General features: G+C 42.7%; 1 long non-coding RNA gene across 1 annotated transcript; it reads left to right on the top strand.

Annotated features, from left to right (window-relative positions):
- The first annotated feature begins 16,872 nt into the window (after positions 1-16,872).
- On the top strand, positions 16,873-18,161 carry LOC119358914. The gene is made up of 4 exons (XR_005172328.1): positions 16,873-17,112; positions 17,223-17,291; positions 17,597-17,730; positions 17,859-18,161. It is a non-coding gene; the product is annotated as an uncharacterized LOC119358914 (long non-coding RNA).

The raw sequence follows: 18,161 nt of genomic DNA, 5'->3' as shown, positions 1-18,161 counted from the left end.
TCAAAGTCAAACTACACAAAGTTTGACCAAATTTATATTAAAAAATATGAGCATCTACAATACTAAGACTATATAGTATGAAAATACGTTTCATGGTGCATCTGATAATATTGATTTCATATTGTGAATGTTTATTTATTTTTAATATGAAGTTGGTCAAATTCTACAAAGTTTGACTTTGACCAAACCTTATATGCGGACTAAAAAGAAACGGAGGGAGTACTATCTTTCCCTATTTTTTAATAACTAGCAAAAGAGCCCGTGCATTGCAACGGGAGAGAAACCATAACACACGCTCTTAACTCAACAACCATCACTCAAGACCACAATAGGTCCATCTCCTTTATTTTTGTGAGGCATCATATTTGTGTTGCCGCTTATCCTCCTTCTCACCATCGCCAGTGATGGCCTCGGTGTTCACACAAAACAACAAAAAACGTGTGTTGAATATGGTTAATCCTAAGGCGTCTCTCTCTCCCTCTCCCTCTCTCTCTCCCTCTCTCTCGCTCGCTTTCTCTCACTCTCGCGATGAGAAATCTGTTGTTTTCCCCTGCGACATTTTTCATAGGTATGTATGTGTAGTTATCGATGTTTATTTGCAATCCGGATCGCCGCTGGTATGAAAAAAAGAATCTTGCGCTATAAATTATAAGTTTGCTTCCATAAAAATATTTAAAAATATTTAACAAGTAAAATTAACATCATATTTAGATTCCACACGTTTTCCTAATAAAATTTCATATATGATATGTTAAAATCGAAGTTACGGTTTAAAAGATACAGATAATTTAGAAATTCATTTTGTTTGACTCAAATATATTCCAAAATAATATTTTAAAATACTTAACAAGTAAAAGTAATCTCATATTCATATTATACATATTTTTCTAATCAAATTTCATATATAACATGTTCAAATCGGAGTTACGGTTTAAAAGATATGGATGATTTTAAAAAGTATTTGTTCGACTTAAATATGATCCACGGATGAATTATCTAAAACATCAGGGGGGGTTTCACAAAATGTAAAATTACGATTTGGGTATGACTTAAATCCGGATGGCAGGTTGATTTCAAGAAAAGACAGGGACTTTTGTGTAAAATATAAAAATAACGATTCGTTTTACCTTAAAACAGGACTGCGTGTTGAATTCTCTGAAATAGAGGGACTTTTCTGAAAAATGCCATGACGGGCAAAAGAAACCCAATTTGCTTTATTATTAGGTAAGATCTATCCCTTAATCCCTTAATATAATCTATCCTCTATCCCTAATAATAAAGCACGGATTGACTCCGTGGGTTCACCGTCACAATACGCTTTCTTCCTATGAATTTACGCTTTCAGTTTGAATTTAAAACATATAAGCGAGGTGGTACTAATGTTGCCAGCGGTATAGATTTGACAAATACGTTTGCCAGATATAGAAAAAACGGTTCAACATCCCACCGATAAATAAAAACAAGGCCCACGGGTCGTCCCGTCTCGCCCCTGTCTCGGGTTGTAGTGGAGGAAGATCGCATCTTCCTTCGGTGGTGATGGCGGAGAGCCATCCTTCGATGCCCTAGGCAGACTCACGACCCTCCGCGTGCTTGCGACGATGACATGCCCCACCAGCCCTAGCGCTCGATATGCCCAAGAGCCGCGGCCGCTCTCACCTGATGACCCTCGCGATCTAGATTTGGAGGAGGGGTCGCCTCCTGTTCCGTCCCGTGCACCGGATGTGGAAGACAGATAGAGGAGCGAGGGAGGGGGCAAGCATAGAGGATTCTGGCGGTGGTGCTGCTTAGAACGGTGGCAAAGGAGGAGGCTACTTTGGTTCTGACCTGCAGCGGCCGGTGTGGCGGGAGATGGGGTTGGCTGCTAAAGCAGTGAAACATGGATTGTTGAAGGTATGTGTGATATACATGTTTGGGTAATCTGTCGTCAGTCCTAACGGATGCTAATATGTGAATTTTGTAGGAGCAATTAGGTCACGTGGATGGCTTCACCAAGTATCCATGGTATTTGCGGGGAACATGGCAGTCCCAAATTTACTCCAGTGACCCTGTTCAACCAACTAGGATGAATTTCAAGCTATCTACATCATCGTCCTCATTCAGATATTTAGCAATCCAAAATTTGGGCCAAACCTACAAGAAAGCATGTTCCTCTTATATAAGATAATAAATCTCTGATGTTGTCATCATTGGTCTTGATGTTGGCGGTATGTACATGACGTTTGTGCTGCTGGCTCTCGAGCCTGACAGACAGTTGTAGCTCCTTGACCGATCTCTGTCGAAAGTTTCAAAGCGAAGATTGATATGGTTGGAAATTACACTGATTTCTCACTAACAGATCTGTCTTTCTCCAGCTATTTTGTAGGGGCTAGCTATAGGCAGACAGGCTTCATGTTGTGGATTTTGACACATATGATGGAGATTTAATGGATAAAGTCCATGACTAATTACCTAGCTACTTTAGGAAAATCACAAAATAGTGAGCTAAATATAGGCCCATTGAGCAGATGAAACATGTACACATATATCATGGTTCGCCTCCTAGCTGCAGCCTGTGTGCTCGACCGGGCACTGCTTGCATTTGAGGTTCGTTGACATCTCGCCTCGCACATATGGTAATTTTAGGTACTTTGTTATTATTCTACTTCTATCTTCCTACACTTTTTTTCTCATATATCCTTATATTCTGGGCCATGATATATAAGCACTCAATATAGTTATTCCGACATACTTTGATCGCCACCTTGCTTGGGTCATCATATAGACATGAGTATTTAATTGTTTAATTTTATCTAATTTATTCTAACAATTTTCAAATTTAATTTGATTGTGGACCTAAAACATCACCGCACTTTGACAACAGAATTGGAGTGGTCTCTTATGTGTAATTTGATGTCTTAACTTCTTAAATAGGACATTGCAGACGGACAATGCTTTACTGGACATATTGGAGTTGGCTTTGCTAATCAACAAAGAAAGTGGCATGGGTTAAGGAATTAAGGTGCTAATCTGGTGAATTGTATTACCATTGTATACTTCTCAATATAAGTCTACAAGGAGTTCGTTGATCCTCTTGCCTAATATGACGAATTCTAGATCTGAAAAAAAGGATCAACTCGAGGGTCTGAAAATTAGGGTAACTCTTTCATATCTTCTGATAAGCTTTGTTGATTTTTCAATTCTTAATCCTATTTCTCAGCATCTCAATTTTGGTAATGTAGATTGGTGCTACAAAACATAGTAAGCCACCTGACATCCGTGTCATGTTGCTGATCTTCATTTTTTTTAATATTCATCATATTATTCTGAACTATGTATCTCCTTTAAATAGAAAGTGATTATTCATTTAACATTTAAATGGGTGAAACTTCATATGTTGTTAGCATTGTGTGACATTCTGATTTTTAGGTGATTCAGTTTTGTTATTTAAAGCCGTGACCCATTTTTTAAATAAAAAAGTTGAACCTCAGAACATATGGATGTTGCACATAGCAAAGCTTTATTTCTTAAATTTCGCCCCTCCGCCCTCCTTCCCTTTTGCTTCCTTCCTGCATAGGCAGCCGATTTGAAAGAAAATAGTGAAGCACTGAGTTGATGTGTTTGCTGTTGTGGCATTCTTCAGTTCGAGGAGCTTCGTGTAGGAATCGCTCCAAAATAAACCAGAATCCGCCATGTCTACCTGTCTCTGATTCAAAAGGAAGCTCCTGGAGGTATAGAACCTCTGAGAATTTTTTTTACAGGAAGCACTTTCGATTGTCAATATGTATATCTAAGTTGTATAGTGCAAATGGTTGAGTGGACTTCAACTTTGCTGTAGAACTGAATGTTGTTCTTGTTGTAACATCATGTAGTTTCTGATGCTTCGTAGTTTAATTTGGGTCAGTGGGCTTGGTGCTGCAGGAGTGGGTGTACATGATGCTGAGCTTACAGGGCAAGGAGTACGCGGTACTAACTAACAACAAGAACGAGGAGGTGGGCGAGCGGAGGGCACCGAAGTGGACCTGAGTCCGGTCAGTGTTTAAGGAGGCACATACCAACCTATCAAACACTAACAGTCACGTTGCACTTTAAGGTATGTGTTTAGTAACATTGATACTATCTTAGGTTGATGGTGCCTACAGTTTTCTTTGATGTTTTTTGGACCGTCCCGTGAGAAACATTACTACTAGCATTTGACTGATTATTACTCCCTCCGTCCCAAAATATAAGAACGTTTTTGACACTATGAGAGAGTACTATGTGAATGAATGTTCCAACACATTAATGATTATCTACTACTGCTACGCTCCATCACTTCTAATTTTTTGATATGTTTTTCCAAGACAATTAACTGGTTCTCCTCACTACTATTCTATTCGTGCAGATTGGGTCAAGTTAATTTCCAATTTTATTCTCCATCCCTTTTGAATTGCCTTGTCATCTACACTAGATATTTATGAATAAAAGTGTCTTGGTTTGATAGAACTTGAATATGGCAGTTCATGTTTCTTTTTATTTTTTGCTTACACACATTTTTAGCAATATCATGATTTGTGATTGAACAGGCTACCATTAAACCATTTTTTTGACTAATTTTAACATAGCAAATTTACCATCCTGCTGGTAATAATATCTGGATTATGATTGCATTAACATTCAGCATATGCTCATCTTCCTCTCCATCCACATACCTTCAACTACTTGAAGCTACATATGGCTTCCAGAGAGGAGAATTGTAAGTTCCTTCGCGCGCCCAGTAGCAGGAAGCCTCGGAAGCCTTTGGACTGGCGCGTCATGAATCCTAAAGGCTTTTTGTATAGCGGCAAAGAGGAAGGCTTTTTAATTCAGACTCGGTTGCTGCTAGCTCCATTCTGCTTCCAATTACATTTAATTTAAGTACACACATATTTTCTCCGTGGGTTCACCGTCACAATGCGCTTTCTCTGTGGGTTTACGCTTTTAGTTTGAATTTAAAATGTACTCCGTATAAGCGAGGTGGTACTAATAAAAATAAAAATCCAGGACACATATACCTGGTACTCAGGAGTTGAACTCAACACCTCCACTTTGTTACCAAGGGTGCGACCAATTGAACTAGCGCATGATGCTGTTTGGAGCGGGCCGTTAATACTAATGAATAGTACTACCGATGACCTGCAGTGCTTCGCCGGGCTTGAAAAATAGAGTGCTAGGCCTTTGCTGGGCCACAAGCCGCGGTGGAAAAATAGATAGCGCTGGGGGTGATCAGGTGAGCATCCATATTTTATGTTAGATTAGTCCCACATCGTTTGTTTAGATCAATCCGTAGCCCTTTATATACGTAGAAATTCTCCGGTATGACCAGCAGTTGCCTAAGCAAGGTTAACGTCAGAGCGGACAACCTTATAAAGGTCGGGCTGTCTTGGGCATTAAAAGAAACCAAGAAAGTTGTCCGTGACAATGGAGAAGATTATAAGAAAGAGGCTGGGGATATGTGTGTTGGGCATGAACATAAAAGGAAGGATGCACATGCGCGCTTCATGATGCTTGAGTATTATTTAAATGAAGGAATTGAGGGAATTGAGGGACATCTTGGGTATTAAATTAAAATGTAGGATGAATTTGAGGATAATTATGATTAAAGCGGGATTGTGTGGTGACTTCATGACCTGACTGAAAAGCAGGAATGTGGAAAATTAGATTTAACGGCACATCATTGCACGTTGCATGCCGTCTGGAAAACTAATGGGCGCAAAACAAAAATGACTCGTGTACTTAAACAGGATTGTGAGAAAATTAATCATTGCGATGTGTTATTTTATTTTAATTTCAAGCTCGAGACTTTGTGTTACTAATCTGATTTTAAACAGAAAATCAAGTGTGTTAATTGAAAAACTCTATTTTTTGAAAACTTAATTGAACAGTTCTGAAGTGAGGGAATTAACAACAATTTGTGAGTTCCACAAGTTTTTCCCTCCATTCTTCATTCTGGCTTTTTTTTTGTTCTACTGAAACTCTACTTTGGTAGACATCACGGCAATAACATTAATTTTATACTATATCACTACAAATGCGAGTAATATCCGCTACTCGAGGAAAGAGGAATAGGAAAAATATGAAGTGAACTATATGTTTTTAGGATTATGTTCCCTTCTTCTATCTATATTCATACAAAATTTGTTAGAGTTGGATAGAAGAAGTGGCGCACTCGGCCGATTTGAAAATGAGCAACATTTCATAATTCTCATTAAATTTGAATCCACGTCAAAGTTTATTCCCATTGCAACGCACGGGCATTTGTGCTAGTAATCTATTCCTGATAATAAAGCATGGATTGACTCCGTGGGTTCACCATCACAATACGCTTTCTTTATGTAAATTTACGCTTTCAGTTCGAATTTAAGACATATACACGAGGTGGTACTAATATTGCCATCGATATAGATTTTGAATTTAAGACATATACACGAGGTGGTACTAATATTGCCATCGATATAGATTCAGTAAATTACGTTTTTCTACCGTCATGGGCTTTGCCCCATCAACGACAGCGCAGCGCAAAAATTAGTTGATTTTCATGGGGATCGAACTCACGACCTGCTGTTTTCATCTCAACATACAAAACCGACAGGCTAAAGCCATGCACGTTTTAGGTTATGAATTTCTTGTATGTTTTCCTATCGTCATGGGCTTTGCCCTAAATGGGCCTAGATTGTGAGCAACAACTTTGCCCTTGCATATGGGCCGAGATTGTAGAGGAGCACAGCGCAAAAATTAGTTGATTTTTTTAAAATTATTAGTTGATTTTCATGGGGAGCGAACTCATGACCTGCTGTTTCATCTCAACGTGCACAACCGACTGGGCTAAAGCCGTGAATGTGTTAGGTTATGAATTTATTGAAAAATAAGCATAGCTGCCCCAAGAATCTAAGAAATAAATGATTATCGGCAATTAGAAAGACAAGAAAGGAAGGAATAACGCCAAGAAAAAAAAGGCAAATGAAGAAGTTGACTCCACGGGAAGGCAATGATTTAATTAGTGCAGCTTGATTGCTTTCCTACTTAAAAGCGGAGATGCAGATCTAAAAAAAAGCAACATGCACGCGGGGATAATTATTGTTGCTGATTGCCTTCCTACTTAAAAAGCGGGCATATATATGCATGTCATAAAATTAATTAGTAGGAAATCCAACATTAAATTATTTTATTTTATACTTGAACTTTCTGTTATTAATCTGATTTTTAGATAAAATCAAGATTTTTAATTGTACAATTTTGAACAAAAGTTTCTAAGTTCCATAATTTTCTTCCTCGGTTCCTGATTTTAGCTAATTTTCTTTTTTTTTCCTTTTAGTGAAACTCTGGCAGACACGACGACAATTACATTATGTTTACACTATCACAAGAACAATCATTAGAGAGGAAAGTAACCTTTTTTGGCGGGGTGAGAAACCATATTTGTGACTTTTTAAGATATTGAGTGAACTGGATTTTTTTCAAATTTTTTTTACCTTCCTCTATCGATATAGATATATAATTTGTCACAGTTGCGCAGAAGAAGGGGGGATTTGTCAAAGTTGACTAGAAGAAGGTGCGCGTCGAGCAAGTTGGTGAAATGAACAAAATCGCACAATTCTCGCTAAATTTGAATCCACACCAAAAGTTACTCCCATTGCAGCGCACGGGCATCTGTGCTAGAAAGATGACATATAAAGATGTAGGGAAATGACTGATGACCTTTTCTCTTTTTGTATGTATAGGTGATACCAAGCAATTGAATGAGTTCATGTTGGAAGTCAACTTCTGTTAGGTAACTACATCTCAATCTTTTTGGAGCAATGAGTATGCACAAATTGATGTAATACAAATTCATCTAGGTGGATATATTGCAGTTTTATCTATAGTTATAGGAATTTACTTACCTCTGTGGTTTTGATAAAAGATCAGGATGTGTTTATTATAAACATGGTCAACCTAGCTGGAAATTTTTCACAAATGGGTATTATATGGTTGACTTAGTTGGAATTTTTTTAACAAAATTTCTATGAAATTCATACAGGTATTGTGATTGAGTTTGTCAGTAGAATAATGTCAATCTTTATTACCCCGTTGCAACGCACGGGCGTATGTGCTAGTAAAGATAAAGCACAGATTGACTCCTTAGGTTCACCGTCACAATACGCTTTTTTCATGAATTTACACTTTTAGTTTTTTTCACCTATATTATTTTTTACATCTGATGTGGTACTATTTTACCTGCGTATCTATTATAATACGTTGTCTTTACATCGGAGCTAGCTCTTTTTTCTATGTCGCCCTTTGGGCCACGTCTTCTCAATTAAAAAAGTTGGAGTTGTCCTTTTCTGTCAGGACCCCGATTCCAAGTCACATCGATCTAGCCGTAACACCTCATATCACTTTGCGGTCTCACGCACGGTATTCCCACGGGTGTCGCATTACCATGGCCCGGGACCGTTTGCGCCTTTTGGCTCACGTATATGATAGTGTCGCTAGCATCCATATGACAAAGAACCCAGGCCGACATGACTAGTCGTGAACCCAAAGTGGCACTAACTTACGGGGACAGGCATACATGAAGAGCATGTCGGTCAGCAGCGTGCGAATCCGGGCTGTAGCACTGGGCTAATAGGACTCCGGTGAACCGGGCTATAGCAGGCTAGGCAGGACTCCGGATGTCACCGTCTGACATTTCCCCGAAGGGACAGACACCAGAACAAAGTGAATCACATGTCGGCCAGTCAAATGTTCCGGAGCAGTAGTGCTGGGCTAGCAGGACTCCGGTGAACCGGGCTGTAGCGGACTACTATGGCTCATGGAAGCACAAGACTACATTTCCCCATAAGAGAGGCTACCAAGGATAAACAACTAGGTTCTCGGATCCCACACATACCAAGCATTTCAATCATACACACAATATGCTCAATATGTGCAATACAACATGGCATCACAACAAGACTCTACGACTCAGAGTATTTATTATTAGGCTCCAAGGAGCGAGATATTACAAGCATGGGTCTCATGACCCAACATACAGAGCATACAAGCAACAAGCACATGCGGAAGCTTAACATGTCTGAGTACAGACATCTACAAATGAAAAAGGCTGAGAAGCCTGACTATCTACAAGACTCTCCCAAGGATACAAGATCGTAGCTGAGGTAACAAGCTAAACGTCGAAGTCCACACGGAACTACTAGCGAGACTGAAGTCTCTCTGCAAAACATAGAATAGGCAAACGTGAGTACAAATGTACCCAGCAAGACTTACATCAGAACTAGCTACATATGCATCAGTATCAACAAAGGGGTGGTGGAGTTTAACTGCAGAAAGCTAGCTTTAACTTGGTGGCTATCCTGAACTACTACTGCAAGTAACTCTTTTGAGGTGGCACACACGAGTCCACAAATTCACCATACCAATACACCACTACGGATCCGCTCCCGTCTCCCTGCAAGAACACCATCCATAGCACTCACACTTATCTTGCGCATTTTAGAGTATCTACTTTCACTTGTCTATGAACTATGCAAGGGGTCCAAGTTTCCATATCCGAGGAATCCGGCTATTCGAATAGGTAATGATAACCCTGCAGGGGTGTACTTCTTCACACACGCTCTCGCCACTTACCACCATGTACACGTCATGTATCTCGGCAACCTTCAAGCGGAAGCCTGGTGAGGGAGTCGGCCATGACCTAACTAACCACACAAGTATCTCGTCTAGGTTTATCGCCTATTCGGGTTCCATCCGCAAGGAGATCCGGCCGGGGTGTCACTTACGGCCCCAAACGATGTGTACAGGGTTCCCAAGCCCACCATCCGGGTGCCACTTGGTACACTTGGCCACTGTGCCTAGTCTGTCCCAAGCCCACCTGTACCGGGTGCCACTTGGTAGACTACTAACACTATCTACAAACACCAGAAACTAGTTGCAACTCCTGGACAGAGATCAGGTTGATTAATAAGTCGAGAGGGGCACTTAAGCATTCCAATGCGTGGTAGTAGCTGTTCATGGATCACAAACACAGAACTCAGTTCCTAAGGACGGCTGCAATGAGACAACCCACCATGTACTCCTACATGGCCTCTCACCGCTACCTTTACCAAATTGTATTCACACACTTAGCTCTCAACAGTAGGACATGCTCACCACATTCCAATTCATCCCCGATGAATCAGGCCCGACTCAACTCTAAGCAGTAGCAGGCATGACAAACAAGCATGAATGAGTAGGCACATCAGGGCTCAAACAATTCCTACTCATGCTAGTGGGTTTCATCTATTTACTGTGGCAATGACAGGTCATGCAGAGGAAAAGGGGTTCAACTACCGCAGCATGTAACAGTTGAATTGTGGTTGTCCTAATGCAGTAAAAGAGAGCAGGAGCGAGAGAGTGGGATTGTATCGGAATGAACAAGAGGGTTTTTGCTTGCCTGGAACTTCTGAAGATAATATAGTTCTTCATCGGTGTCATCGATCACGTCATCGGAAACATCGTCGACTAAGAGGGGACGGTTACCAGCAAACAGAAGGAAATACAATCAATGCAATACACAAATATGATGCATGATCAAGACATGGCAAAATGATGGTGTTTGGGCTAATGCATCTAGCAACCAGATTAAATGAAGTTGGCTTGAACCAAAGGTTCAAATTCAAACTCCATGTAAGGCATTTCAAATGCCATTTATTGATTTGTCCAATTCAGCAACTATAAGTTGTTCTAACATGCATGAGAATGCCATAAACAGATTCTTTGGATTTTTTTGATCATTTTTCATATATAATTTGTTTCATTTGGAATTATGGTTGAATTTCTATGATTTTTAGAAGTTTATACTATTTCCTGGAATTTTTTGGGTTATTTTAAATCCAGAAAATGACTTACTGCGTCAGCATAACGTCGGTGTGACGTCAGCAGGTCAATGGAGAGGGTCCAAGTCAAACCTGACCAGTGGGTCCCACTGGTCAGTGTCACGGTGCTAGTTAGGGTCACAGACATGTGGACCCAGTCAATGGCCACATCAGCATGGTCAATGCTGACGCGTGGGGCCACTGTGATTAGTTAATACTAAACATAACTAATCTAAGTTTAATTAGTCGGTGGGGCCCTGCTGTCAGTGTCACTAGGTGTCGACTAAGTGCGTCATTAGCCCTAACTAATCTGCCATGTCACCCTCGCCGGAGTTCCGCCGGCGGCGACCCAAACGCGATGGAGGCGCACTGGAGTGGCTCGGGTTTCGCCCACAGGCCACCATTTGACGCGTGGAAGGGCGCGTTTGAGAGAGGGGAGCGAGGCGCATCTGCGGGTGGCCGTGGTTCGAGTGGGGTGGACGGAGTCAACAGCGGCGAGCTCTCTTGCGGCCGCCGGAGTTCGGGCGTACACCGAACCGGGGCTACGGAGCACGGCGTGAAGATCTGGTGGGTGTGCTCGGCTCCTGGGAGCGCTCTGAGTGCAGCGGTGGGTTCGGACGCATGCTTGCACGGCCGTAGTCGCGGTGGCGACATGACCGGCGGCGAGGAGCTGTCGGCTCCGATGGCCAGGGTGGCTAGAAGGCACGGGCGAGCACGGGGAGAGAGGGGAAAGAGGCAGGGGCTCACGACGAATCCAGTAGAGGCAATGGCGAGGCCGGGGAGGAACTGGAGCTCGCGAATCCTCGAAGAGTTTGCCGGCGGCCAGAGGTTGAAGACGATGTCGTGGACGATGCTGCAGGGCTTCCGGCGGGGCGCGGCTCGGTGGAGAGGAAGAGGAGGTCGAGGCAGAGCCTCTGAGCCGGTCAAAGAAGCAAGGGGGAGGCGGTGTCTTCAGCTACGGCGAACGGCAGCGTCGGCTGCGCTCGGTGAGGTGGGGATCAACAAGGGAGAGAGCAAAGGGAGTGAGAGGGGTCGAGCGGTTCGGGACGATGCCGGGGCGTTCACCCACGCGTCCAGAGGCTCGACGGCAAGCAGGAGGAGGCGTGGCGCCTCGCGCGCGCGTGCGCTGTCCCGCCTCTGCCTACTGGCAGAGGTTAGGGATGACTGGCACCAGGCCAGTGGGCTGGGCTGTCCACTAGGCCGGCCAGGTAAGCCCAGGTAAAACTCTCTCTCTCTTTACTAATTTGTTTTGCTTTTCTAATTTTGTTATTTTGTTTTGATTTAGTTTATAACCCAAATCATTTTAATAAATCCTGGAAATAATTGTGGCCATTAAATTAATTATTACAGAGGCCCTTAACTATTTTCAGAATTGCTGGAGCATTTAAAAATATTAATAGTATTTAAATGCCCCAATTCAAATACAATATGGGTTATTCAAAAATCCAGAATGGCCTAAAAAATTGGCATCATTTTTGGCAGAGGTTTTCACCTTTATCAAAAATCATGAACATTTTCAAAGGGCATTTTGGGTTCATTGAATATATTGTTTATTTGAACCTAGTTGAATTCATTTAGTGCTAGGGTTTCAACATCCCCATTTCAAGTTTCTTTGGGAAATACACATGATGACATGATGAGCAAGCAAAGTCAAACAAGAGCTGATCTAAGGCTGTGACATTTTCTTTGATCTTCAAATACAAAAAGATGTTGAAGTCGAACACTGAATCCATCTCCCCCTTCCCTTACCCTTTTATAAATACTGACCCGGGAGAGAGAGAGAGAGAGGAGGAACGAGGGTGGATCCATGGAGCCAGAGGAGGAGAAGATCCGAAAATATATAATGAAACATCTGCACCCCGGCCCGCTTATCTGGTACGTCCAGTATATCTCGGGATATGTGTCAGCCGGTCCCGTATATCTCGAGAATCCGTCTTTCCAGTATACTTTACAATTGGATTCCGAAGAACAAATAAGTACTATATTCTGGGCTGATGCAAAGATGTGCATTGATTATGCACACTTTGGAGATGTTATCGCCTTTGACACTACTTTTGGCACAAACAAAGAATATAGGCCTTTTGTGTTGGAAATATGCCCTAGAGGCAATAATAAATATGTTATTATTATATTTCTTTGTTCATGATAATAGTCTTTTATTCATGCTATAACTGTATTATCCGGAAATCGTAATACATGTGTGGGTACATAGACAACACCATGTCCCTAGTAAGCCTCTAGTTGACTAGCTCGTTGATCAATAGATGGTTACGGTTTCCTGACCATGGACATTGGATGTCATTGATAACGGGATCACATCATTAGGAGAATGATGTGATGGACAAGACCCAATCCTAAGCCTAGCACAAAGATCGTGTAGTTCGTATGCTAAAGCTTCTCTAATGTCAAGTATCTTTTCCTTAGACCATGAGATTGTGCAACTTCCGGATACCGTAGGAATGCTTTGGGTGTACCAAACGTCACAACGTAACTGGGTGGCTATAAAGGTGCATTACAGGTATCTCCGAAAGTGTCTGTTGGGTTGGCACGAATCGAGACTGGGATTTGTCACTCCGTGTAAACGGAGAGGTACCTCTGGGCCCACTCGGTAGGACATCATCATAATGTGCACAATGTGACCAAGGGGTTGATCACGGGGTGATGTGTTACGGAACGAGTAAAGAGACTTGCCGGTAACGAGATTGAACAAGGTATCGGTATACCGACGATCGAATCTCGGGCAAGTACAATACCACTAGACAAAGGGAATTGTATACGGGATCGATTGAGTCCTTGACATCGTGGTTCATCCGATGAGATCATCGTGGAACATGTGGGAGCCAACATGGGTACCCAGATCCCGCTGTTGGTTATTGACCGGAGAACGTCTCGGTCATGTCTACATGTCTCCCGAACCCGTAGGGTCTACACACTTAAGGTTCGATGACGCTAGGGTTATAAAGGAAGTTTGTATGTGGTTACCGAATGTTGTTCGGAGTCCCGGATGAGATCCCGGACGTCACGAGGAGTTCCGGAATGGTCCGGAGGTAAAGATTTATATATGGAAAGTTGTTGTTCGGGTTCCGGAAAAAGTTCGGGTTTTTTCGGTATTGTACCGGGAAGCTTCCAAAAGGTTCCGGAGGATTCCGGAGGGGTCCGGAGGTCTGGAAATTGTTCCACAACGTCCAATACAGTAGCATGGGCTGTAGGGGGGCGCCCTAGCCTTAATGGGCCAGGGGCACCAGCCCCCCCAAGGCCCATGCGCATGGGAAGGGGAAAACCCTAAAGGGGGAGGCCTCCACTTGACTTGGGAGGCACTCCTCCCCCTTGGCCGCCCACCTAGATGGGATCTAGGGCTGGCCGCACCCCTTGGGGTGGGAAACCCTAAAGGGGGCGCAGCCCCCTTCCCCCCTATATATACTTGAGGTTTTGGGGCTGCCAGAGACATGAGTTCTCTCCCTCTATTGGTGCAGCCCTGCCTCTCCTCCTCCTCCTCTCCCGTGGTGCTTGGCGAAGCCCTGCTGGATTGCCACGCTCCTCCACCACCACCACGCCATTGTGCTGCTGCTGGATGAAGTCTTCCTCAACCTCTCCCTCTCTCCTTGCTGGATCAAGGCATGGGAGACGTCACCGGGCTGTATGTGTGTTGAACGCGGAGCTGCTGTCCGTTCGGCACTAGGATCTCCGGTGATTTGAATCACGACGAGTACGACTCCTTCAACCCCGTTCTCTTGAACGCTTCCGCTTAGCGATCTACAAGGGTATGTAGATGCACTCTCCTTCCCCTCGTTGCTGGTTTCTCCATAGATAGATCTTGGTGACACGTAGGAAAATTTTGAATTTCTGCTACGTTCCCCAACATTTTGGTGTTTTCGTCGGATTCAATCATTTTAGAGAGACCGTTATTTTTGGTGCTGCTCTTTTGTTTGATGAAACATGTGGCTCTTTCAAATGGTTATTTGAGGCTTTTGTAGAGGCACACAACGGTAAGCAACCTAGAGCTATATTTACCGATCAAGACACGGCAATGGGATTGGCTGTTGGGGATGTTTTCACCCAAGCATGGCATGGCTTGTGCACCTACCACATCATGCAAAATGCCGTCAAGCACTTGTGCAATAGCAAAGTTGAAGAATCAAAAAAAGAGGAAGATGAAGAACCTCATATCCTCTTAGATTTCAGCGCTTGTATGTATAATATTGAGGACAAGGCAGCCTTTGAAGAGGCATTTGACATCATGAGAAATAAGGTGGATAAGAAGAAGGCCTCATGGCTAGATAGCATCTACAAGTTAAAAGAAAAGTGGACTGAATGTTACATGAGGGATGTTTTCACATTGGGAATGAGAAGCACACAATTAAGTGAGAGTTTTAATAGTGATTTGAAAAAACATCTCAAATCGGATTTTGACATCATTCACTTCTTAAAACATTTTGAAAGGGTTGTGCAAGGAAAAAGAAACAAGGAGCTAGATGCAGAATTTAAAGCTACTAAAAAACTGCCTAGAATAGGGATGGAGACTCCTATGTTGTTGCAAACAAGCGAAGCTTACACACCGGCCATATTTGAAGCATTCAAATCTGAATATAGAAGATCCATGGCTGCATGTAGTAGAGCATTGGATGGAGATAATACATATGCTGTTACAATTGTGAGGGCTAATGGTGATTTGAGTTCCGAACTAGAGCGCATAGTTGTCGGTGATCCTTTGGAGCAAACGGCTTCTTGTAGCTGTTTTCAGTTTAAAAGGACCGGAGTATTGTGTGCGCATGCTTTAAAAGTTCTTGACTTGATGAATATCAAGTTATTGCCAAACCATTATCTTTTAAAGAGATGGACCCGAGAAGCAAAATCTGGAACTATACAAGATACCAAAGGAAGGGATATAATTGAAGATCCAAAATTGGATGCTATGTTGCGGTACAAGTTTGTTTCTCACAAATTTCATGATTTTGCAAGTGAAGCCGCAAGCGATCCGAAATGTATCTTGTTAGTGGACAATGCATTGGACATCCTTGCCAAGCAAGTACGGGAAAAACTGAGGATATCTAGAAGTATTTTGAGTGAATCCTCTAATGTGCAGCCTAATGTTCAACAAGATGAGGGTTTGCTTAGTTCTGCATGCCTCAAGAAAAAAGAGGTTCAACCGAAAAGTTCAAAGAGACATAAACCTTGGATCGAGAAGACACGCAAGTACAAAAAGAAAGACCCAAAGGAATCTAGCGTATGTTGCTGAAAATTCTTGCAATTTAGTGTACTTATTTATTACTACATCATATATAAATTTGTTGGGTCTCTTTATGCAGCAGCAAGAGAAAGAGAATCAAGTTGGTGGAGAAACTCAAGCAACAACTGAAAATGCTAATAATGCCAGCAATGCATTCAGGAGCTACACAGACTTGCTAATGGTACTTTAAATGTTGTTGTATCTTCTCTAAACTACTATTCTATTCCAATGTTTCATTTTGATCCTCTTTCTTTGCAGGGTTCTAATGGAATTGATGATATGGATTTTGGAGATCTTCTTTAGGTTCCTATTTCATGACAAGAAGAAGATAGTCCATCTTCTTCTTTTGGCCTGAATATGTTCAGCTTGAAGAAATTTATGAAAAACACTGCAAAATGGTGTTCTTTTGTGTAGAACCTGCAGCTCTAGTACTATATTTTGTTGGAGGTTATTATGATTATTTGTATCATGACTACTGTTTGTATTCTGGTTGATTTTGGTTGAATTCTGGTTGAAAACGGAGTATTTTTACAGGTTTCTATCCAGTCTGAATATGTTCTGTTCTATTCTGCTGTTTACATTCAGTTAACTGTCCATAGATGCACTTGTCGCTGCAGCTGGGCTGTTTGCTCCCGAATGGGCCTCCCTTGTCGCTTATGTGGGCTGGCCTGGCTGAACTGTGTTGTGTGATGGAAGGAAACATGAAACAGAGCAGGGGACACACGATGGAAAAGAAACGGCATCCAGCTGCCTCAAAGCTGACAGGCGGGGGGAGTTTCGGGTACAAGAGTAGGCGCGGGAGTTTCGGGTACAAGAGTAGGCGCGGGGACGGGCGGGCCGCCGGGGGAAGCCAGAGCCGGGCCGCCGGGGAGCTCCTGCGCCGGGCACAGGCGCCCCTGTCATCTCGCCGGGAGGCAGGAGTTTCTGGTACAAAAGGAGGCGCCGGGACGGGCGGGCCGCCGGGGAAGCCAGAGCCGAGCCGCCGGGGAACTCCTGCGCCGGGCACAGGCGCCCCTGTCATCTCGCGGCGAGGGACCTTGTACGGATCTATCACAGGTAAATATTCGATTTAAGATATGCGCATCGGTATTTTGGACTTCAGGATGTATTTTGGCATTGGGCTTATATCAGGAGGGTGATTATTCACGGTTCTCTTTGGCATGCAGGCCAGATCAGGAACGGGGTTGGGGCAGCAGTATCTTGCAGGTTGCAAAATATAAGTCGTCAGTATGCAGGTAAGATGGCATGCAGTTTCAATCCTGTTTATCTATCTGTTCTTTATGGGATGGGTCCTGGGGACCCAAATGTATTGCTCATTATGTCTGATGTCTTTGTCAATACATGTAAGGTGGATGGGATATGGACAGATCTAGCTGATAAGTTGCTATCGTACATGAAGCAAGGTTGATAGTTAGCTTTTTTTTGGTGTATGGGATGCGCCATTGTGTATGTTTGGAAGATAACCGTAGTTTAGAAACCAACGATTTTTGTTTAGCCTTCTTGTTGAGTTGTACATTTAACAAGGCATTTGTTTGTGCAGAACTGCAGCAAGCTCAATAAGCTGCCAATAATTGTTGAAGAGGACGAATCAGACAGGGGCGACGGGTATAACAGTCCACCATGAACTTCTGCAGGAATTTCATTGGCGACCAAGCGATTCATAATATTCACCTGGTGAGTATGTTGTTCTAGTCATTTTCAGACATGATAAATATGATGGAACGTTAGTAGTTCTAATTTTCTGCATCTCCATCTCCTACTATCTGTGAATTGCTTGGCAATGAATTCACAATCATGTCCAGGAGGACGACAGTTCTCTGGCGCCATATTACCTTCACGACATATTACATCTCAAGGGGAACAATACAAGGAGGCCACATCAGTTCATCGAGTCTATCGACGAATGATAAAGGATACAGTTTCAAGCGAATATGAGGGTGTAACAAACTGATGTATCTTGGGGGCATTTTTTGCCTGAGACTGTTTCTGTTGGAGCAAAGTGTTTGTACCATAATGATCTAGATTATCTATGTGGACCTATATATTATTGTCAGCACAACATGGAATGAATTTGAATGTCAAGTACAAACCACGGTATTCGGGCA

This window comes from Triticum dicoccoides, chromosome 2A (genome assembly GCF_002162155.2).
Source record: "Triticum dicoccoides isolate Atlit2015 ecotype Zavitan chromosome 2A, WEW_v2.0, whole genome shotgun sequence".
Taxonomy (NCBI): Eukaryota; Viridiplantae; Streptophyta; class Magnoliopsida; order Poales; family Poaceae; genus Triticum; species Triticum dicoccoides.
The sequence above is the reverse complement of the archived record's forward strand: the minus strand, read 5'-3'. Positions and strand labels throughout refer to the sequence as shown.